Source organism: Lactuca sativa, chromosome 5 (assembly GCF_002870075.4).
Source record: "Lactuca sativa cultivar Salinas chromosome 5, Lsat_Salinas_v11, whole genome shotgun sequence".
NCBI classification, from domain to species: domain Eukaryota; kingdom Viridiplantae; phylum Streptophyta; class Magnoliopsida; order Asterales; family Asteraceae; genus Lactuca; species Lactuca sativa.
The window spans coordinates 193,350,779-193,358,318 of record NC_056627.2 but is presented as its reverse complement, the minus strand read 5'-3'; the positions used below and the strand labels follow the sequence as shown (position 1 = coordinate 193,358,318).

At 38.8% G+C, this 7,540-nt stretch overlaps 1 long non-coding RNA gene across 1 annotated transcript; it reads left to right on the top strand.

Annotated features, from left to right (window-relative positions):
- Nucleotides 1-538: 538 nt before the first annotated feature.
- Nucleotides 539-1,714, top strand: LOC111904799 (uncharacterized). The gene is made up of 2 exons (XR_002854633.2): nt 539-1,263; nt 1,416-1,714. It is a non-coding gene; the product is annotated as an uncharacterized LOC111904799 (long non-coding RNA).
- The last annotated feature ends 5,826 nt before the right edge of the window (nt 1,715-7,540 follow it).

Below are 7,540 nucleotides of genomic sequence, written 5' to 3'. Positions count from 1 at the left end.
TTATAATGTCTTTTTATGCTTTCTCAATATTTTCATGCACATATATACGACGAATATTACAGTTTAGGATTCGTCGAATAACTTATATCTTTATATCAACCTACTTATAATCCTGTGATTTTTATTAATGTTAACTAATATATCACAACAAGGTATAATTTTATCATTTATGGCATTCTACTATAACTTATATAATTTATTAATGCTTTATACCTTTTAGATTGTTATTTTCATAAACTCTTAACCAATAATAAAGTATGATGCCATTTTATGTATAAGATTTGAAAATCATCAAAACTTTAAATAGACACTCATGTATTCTCCTCCAAAAATAAAAATGTAAAAGAGGGGCCGTAGAAACTCACATTCGATGCGTTATCTCGATCTAGGCTTGGCTGGTGAAACTTCTTGTGAGGAACTGTAATTTACACCTTCATGAATTTGGCACAAACCATCGGGACTATTTTTATTAAAGTAAAAGAGAACCAGGTTTGATTTGTAGCTTTCTCAATATTTTCATGCAAATATATACGGCGAATATTACAAACCATCGGGACTATTTTGGTTTGGTGTATTTTAGCTACTATAGGGCTATTTTGGGAAATAATTTAACAAATGGGGGTTGTTTAGTAAACTCCTTAACCACAAGAGATCAGATTTAATAAATCTTTTCAAATGGGGTTTATTTTGCTACCACTCAACATTTATAGGGGCTGATATGGCTATTTATTATAAACCAAGGATTTTAGGGCTTTTGTGTCCTCATCTTGCCTGATCGATCAAAAGAAAGAATCAGACGCGAGGAAGAAGCGCAAACGACACACGCACGCCTTCTGCGGCTCATCCATCGAGCGAAGGGAAAAGAAATCGAAGGCGGCAGCAGGTGGCTCAGTGGAGGAGGCCAATCGCAAAGAGGAGGACTGAGAACAGGGGCTTCGGTCCTCATCTTCGACTTCATCAGATTGGAGATGTGACTGGCGAACGAAGGCAGTCAAGGTGGCTAAGAGATAGCGAGGAGGGGAGCACCTCCGGTGGTCGGTTGGTCCGAAGAAAAAAAGGGGAACAGGCAGCGAAGCTGCTCTCTTTTTGCTCCGGCAGTGAGATACGAAGGGGAAAAACGGGCGGCGATAGCAGCTCCGGTGGGGGGTGTTCGACTTCTTCGTTTGACAGTAAGCAAGGAGCACAACGTGAAGGTCTTGATGTCTTCTTGATTGCAGGGAAATCTCCACTTCTGGTGGAGGTTTGGGTTGATTCAATTGACAGGTAAGTGCACAAGAAAGAACCAAGAGGCTGTTAACCTCCTTGGTCTCGATGTAACAGCCAACCACTTCGGTGGTACCTTGGCAAAAATTTGTGAAGAGAAAAGAAAAAAAAAAAAGCAATTCTGGATCAGTGATTTCATGACTGTTTTGCAGCTTCAATTGACAGGGAGAAGAGAAAGGGTCTTCTGTTCTTCTTGGCAGGCTAGAAGGAGTAAGAAGAGGTAGTAGAGTCTTTTTTTTTTTGGGTTTAATTGATTGTTAAATGAGGGCAAGTTATGTAAAAGTGGCCAACACTCTTCCAAATTTTCAATTGTATATGTCCTTTTAACTAGATGTTTTAACTAGAAATGTAAGCAATCGTCTAGTCTAGACATTTAAGCATGTGTCTACTTACAAACATGTGTGTACTTTTAGACAAATTTAGAAGCAATGTATTGTTTCAATTATTAACATGTATGTGTGTATGTATTAAGATGCATTTGTATATGTATTGAGTGATGTGGTAGGAAATATAAATATAGATGCAATAGTTGTATTGTTGAAAGCTTATATTCAACTATGCATGACTCAAAGTGCCAAAGTACGATGTCATATTTGGAATATCTAAAATAGTGATATTTTATAACTTTCTTGCTTCTTGTGCCTTTGATCTGGATATCAAATAATTTTTTTTTGAAAATGACGAATGATAATATCGATTATAAGGTTTCCAAAAAGTCAGATCTTAAATCCGATAAGTAGAACTCCGGTAAAAATCTTTTTAAAGATTCGCGATTTATAGGATCGGATTCAACAAAGTTTACGAATCTGATTTCGGTTGAGTTTAAAAATATTTAAAAACAGTTTATGAGACTCGTAGTTATTCCAAACAAAACAATGCACGGTTCGTTTTAAGAAAACCAGACAAATACTGATTTTTATAACTTTAAAGGGGCATAAATTTTTCGTACAACCTCCGTTTTGGTCGTTCTTTATCTCCACAAAATCAGAAAAACATAATCTATTCAAATATCTTATCCATAACTCATATATATATATATATATATATATATATATATATATATATATATATATATATATATATATATATATATATATATATATATAATGCAAAATTTTATTTTTAACGCCAGAAATAAAAAAATAAAGATTCTGGTGATTTTAGATTTGATTCTCAATGATAAATGTTTCGAGTTGTTTGAGATATTCTAAAAGTATTTATAAATATAATATCTTTAATATTCTTTATAAACATAAAATTTCACACAATTGGTTCTTAGCACATAGCGGTTCACGGTGGTTTGAACATCGAACTTTGACCGAGTTTTACGAGTTGTTACTTTATGTATTTTATAAGTTGTTTTTTTATATAGATGTTTTTGTATTTTTATGTGTTTAGAATGTATAAACGTATTTTTTTTACCTATTTATATGTATTTTTAAGTATTTTAGATATTTTTATATGCTTTTTACGTATTAGTTATTTATGTGTATTTTTATGTATTTATGTATGTTTTATAGTTTTTTTATATAGATGTTCATGTATTTTTATGTATATTAAATGTATAACCATATTATTTTTATGTATCTACGTATATTTTTACTTCAAGTCGTATTTACCATTTCATCCAACTCTCAATGCTTGTTCGAGTATATCTAGATTCTTTTCCTACATATCCACATATTGTTTGAGTTTTCTCCATTCATTTATCTTGAAAATAAACATCAAATTAAAAAATAAAATAACAATTTATGCGCATACGAAAATTTCACCAGTCTTATATGGTTTCAAGTCTTATATGGTTTCAAGGGAACCCCAAGTCTCATGTGGAGAATATGAAGATGTATGTGGTGGAATTTTTACTTTTTCCTTATGTCATTATATGACTTTAAATATAAAAAACTAACTAGATTATGACCCACATAAAATACAGAGAACATATAAGAAAATTACATATAAAGGTATAAATAATCATAATAAATAAGCAATGTTTTTTAAAAATTTATTAATTTAGAAAGAGAGATGCTTATCTTAATGATTAGTTAAAATTAATATACACACTGGTATGAATATCCGATCAACGTTCTGTATGCGTGGATATTTGATATAACCATGATTTTGTAACTGTATAATTGTTAATTTTAACTAATCATGCAAAATGTTTCGAAAATATGAACGTTGTTTAAAAATTGTAATCATTAATCATATATATGTAGTAATATTGATTCTTGTAATTTTGAGTGATTTACACCGTATAGAAATCATATGTGCTAGAAAAAATTTCACAAATAGTTTTAATGTTTTTCAATTTTTCCTTAAAATATTCCTTATGAAACTTTTTTTTGAATGGATGGTCCTACGGAGAAAAACTTGCACACTAATAATCTTTTTAGAGAAAACTTCACACTCAAATGGTCCTTATGACTAACTATTGAATAATTTTTAAAATTTGTTGTTAAGTCCATATGAAAGTACATATTTACCCTTTTCCTTATTCATATGAAATAACATTGTTATAATCTTATGTAATATTCCATTTTGTCACAAAAACACTGTAACACCCTGATCCTCAGGTATTAATATTAATATTTCGGTTTGGGATTTTTGAAACCTACTCGGCGAGTTGGCCTCCTTACTCGTCGAGTAGTAGTGGGTTTGGACGCGAGGTTAATGATCTACTCGCCGAGTTCATTATGGTACTCGACGAGTAGATGCTGGCAGATGAAACCCTAGATTCCAGGGCCTTGCACCCTATTTAAAGGGTCATTAGCCTCCCTTGGCCTCCCCTTTACAGCTCTATACCTCCCTAAAACCCTGATTCGAGTGTGAGTGTGCTTCTTGGTGGTTTTAAAGCTTGAAGGAGGGAATTGGTGAAGGAATCACTTGAGGAATCAAGCTAGAAGAAGTAAGGGACTCGTGGGGATTCGAGATCTACTTCTGTGGAGCACTTTCTAAAGGTATTAAGCTGTCTCTTGGCTCATTTCCACCCAAAACCCTCTTGTGCAAGGATTCTAAGAAAGGGTTTTTGTGTTTAAGCCAAGATCTGAAGTTGTAACTTTAGATCTGAACTCCTTTTGACCTTAAGATGCAAAAAGTTATCAGTTGAGCTTAGCTTGTGCCTTCCCTCAAGTGTATGACTCCATTCCAAGCTTACATTTGCTATTTTAGGGTCTTAAAGCCTTGCATGCACGTAAAGTTTGCAACTTTACGTGGAAAGCATGCCTCAGGATCCTAGATCTATAGTTGGAAGCATTGCATGGCTCGAAAGAGTCTGTATGGCTTGAGATCTGATAGGACTCGGCGAGTCGCAAGGGGAGACTCGGCGAGTCATATGAAGGTAGGCATGGACTCGACGAGTTGGATGAATAACTCGGCGAGCCCGATGAATATTGCTATGAACTCGACGAGTTGGATGAACAACTCGGCGAGCCCGATGAATATTGCTATGAACTCGACGAGTTGGATGAACAACTCGGCGAGCCGGATGAAGATTACCTAGAACTCGACGAGTTGAAGGAACAACTCGGCGAGTCGAGTAATATTCCACCAAATTTTTGGATGTTCGTAGATGTGTCGAGTGTTAAGCAAGAGAACTTGACGAATGACCTTAGATTATCAATCAAGACCGTATGAACACGACGAGTCACCTCGATGACTCGGTGAGTAGATGTTATTCCGGGAAACTCGGCGAGTCACTAGTTGTACTCGGCGAGTTAGGGTCAACATGGACTGTTGACTAGACCCTGGTTGTAGTTGACCAGGATGGACTTTGGGGAAATGACTGGATATTGTATGACACTTTTTAGGCCGTTGCGTGGAGCAGCCCATGGGGTATATTTGGTCGCAGAGTGTCAGTTCAACATTCATGACAGGTGAGTCTTCTCACCATACCTATGGGTCTAAGGCACCAAGGTCGGCCCATTATGTGATTACGATATATGTGTTAGACATACTGTGTTTTGTGATTGCATGGTTGTATGAAGACCCCGGGGGGAGCCCGTGGCATTGGATGCAAGACCATGTGGGGTAGCCCATGGCAGTCCTAGGTGAAGACCATGTAGGGTAGCCCATGGCATTGGATGTAAGGCCATATGGGGGAGCCCATGGCAGTCCTAGGAAAAGACCATGTGGGGTAGCCCATGGCAGGTTTCATGTATGCATGGCTTACATGATATGTGTGTAGCTTTTATAGCTAACATGATATATGATATGTGGTTTTTGTGTATGGGGTATGCTCTGGGAAACTCACTAAGCATTTCGCTTACGGGTTGTTGATTGTTTCAGGTACTTCAGAGCCTAAGGGCAAAGGCAAGGCGTGATGATGTGGCATGCACTCTATCTCTCTTTTTGTGTGATGGGACTCTCTGATGTTTTAAAAGTACAATGAAATTGTAATAATTGTGAATTGGAAAACAAATGGTTTGGAAATTTATGGATTATGAGAATTGTTTGATTAATTAAAAATGAAAAATTTCTTGGTAAAAATTGGGTCGTTACAAGATGGTATCAGATCCTTGGTTTGAGGGATTCGGGCACATTCTCGGGTGTGTCGGGACTCAAACTAAGGAAGTGGTAAAATGTTTTCAAAAGAAATTTAAAAAGGATTTTAAGCCAAGAAGAGGAGAGTGCAATGCGCATGATCAGCCGAGCCAAGTAAGTAGTTTCCCAAGTTGAATAGCCCTGTTATATGATAGTGAGCTTTGTCAATTATATTAAATTGCTAAGTGTATGTTTTAAAATTATATACAGTTAGGAGCTTATAGCCCTAGGATGATTGATTTAGTCTATTGATCCTTTCTGTGTATAATTTGCATGCCTAAAAGCAACCTATAGTGATTGGTTTGAATGTTATGAGTAGGACAACCATAGGGTGTCCGGGTTTGATTCAAGCGATGGTCGTGGGTCATGGTTTGTGTAGATAGCTTTCGAAGTACCAGGTAAAGCAACGGGGTAAGGTACAGGTAGGTATGGAAGGTAGTATTGGGCCCGTACTACTGAAAGCACAGGACCCGTACCCAAACCCATGTTCTACCTGGGAATTCCAATGGAAAACGGCATGAAAGTAAACTCGTTACAGGTAACCTAATCATTATGTTTTATGAAATGTCAGTCCAGCATGGTGGTTACACGATTGGGATCGGGACCGGGATCAGGATCGGGATCGAGATCCGGGGCGGGGTCAGGCGGCCTTACTGATGGTATTGATAAGAGGCTGCGTGAGCTGATTACGGCTAAGGTTACGAGGGGCATCCTTGATGCTACCCCAGTCATCTTTGGGACGGTCAAGGAGGGTATGATGGAGATCATGGACGAGAGACTTAGAGCATTCAGGGCCGATATTTCTGCGGGTCGGGGTGGAGCTCGACCCCCCTCATTTAGGGAGTTCAAGGCATGCGGAGCTCCGGAGTTTTTTGGGGTCAGGGATCCCATTGTGAGCAGACGCTGGGTGGCGGACATTGAGAATGCCCAGCGCACGAGTTCTTTCCCGGAGGAGGCAAAGGTTGGATTTTCTTCCTGTATGCTGAGGGACAGGGCTTGAGATTGGTGGGGCGAGATTACTAGTCAGCTAGGAGCAGCCGGTGTAGCTGACATGTCGTGGGCCGAGTTTGTGCGACGATTCGATCAGGAGTTTGCACCACGTATTGAGGTGCAACGAATGCTGAGGGAGTTTCATGATTTACAGCAAACTACTAAGACTGTGGCGGAGATCACCGCCAAGTTTCGAGAGCGAGCTTTGTTGATCCCTCAGTATGCGGCAGATGAGGACCGAGGAGGACCCGATACCACTCTATGTTGAGAGAGGACATACGGGAATTTGTGAGCTTTACAGGGTGCAAAACCCTGAATGAGATGGTTGATAAGGCCCGTGAGAGGGAGATGGAGTTGGAGTCCCACACGAAGCGGAAGACTGAGCAGGTTCAGGAAGCAAGGGCTCAGGCTAAGAAGCCTAAGACCTCCTATTCTTCGAGTAAGGGCCAGCAGGGCCAGGGCCGGTGCGCCAAGTGCGGGAGGTTTCATAGTGGGACTTGTCGGACAACCGGGATGTCAAGATGCTACTGATGTGGCCAGCAGAGTCACTTGAGTAAGGATTGCCCAAGGAAGGGCTTGATATGTTTTCACTGCAACCATAAAGGCCATAAAAAGGCCGATTGTCCGAGGTTGCAAGGAGGAGGAGGAGGAGGATCTGTGGCAGCGCCCGCGCCCGTCACTATGAGGATTACTAATGACTGTCCTAAGACGAAAGCTCTAGCGCCGAAGAGCCGTGCATTCCAGCTGA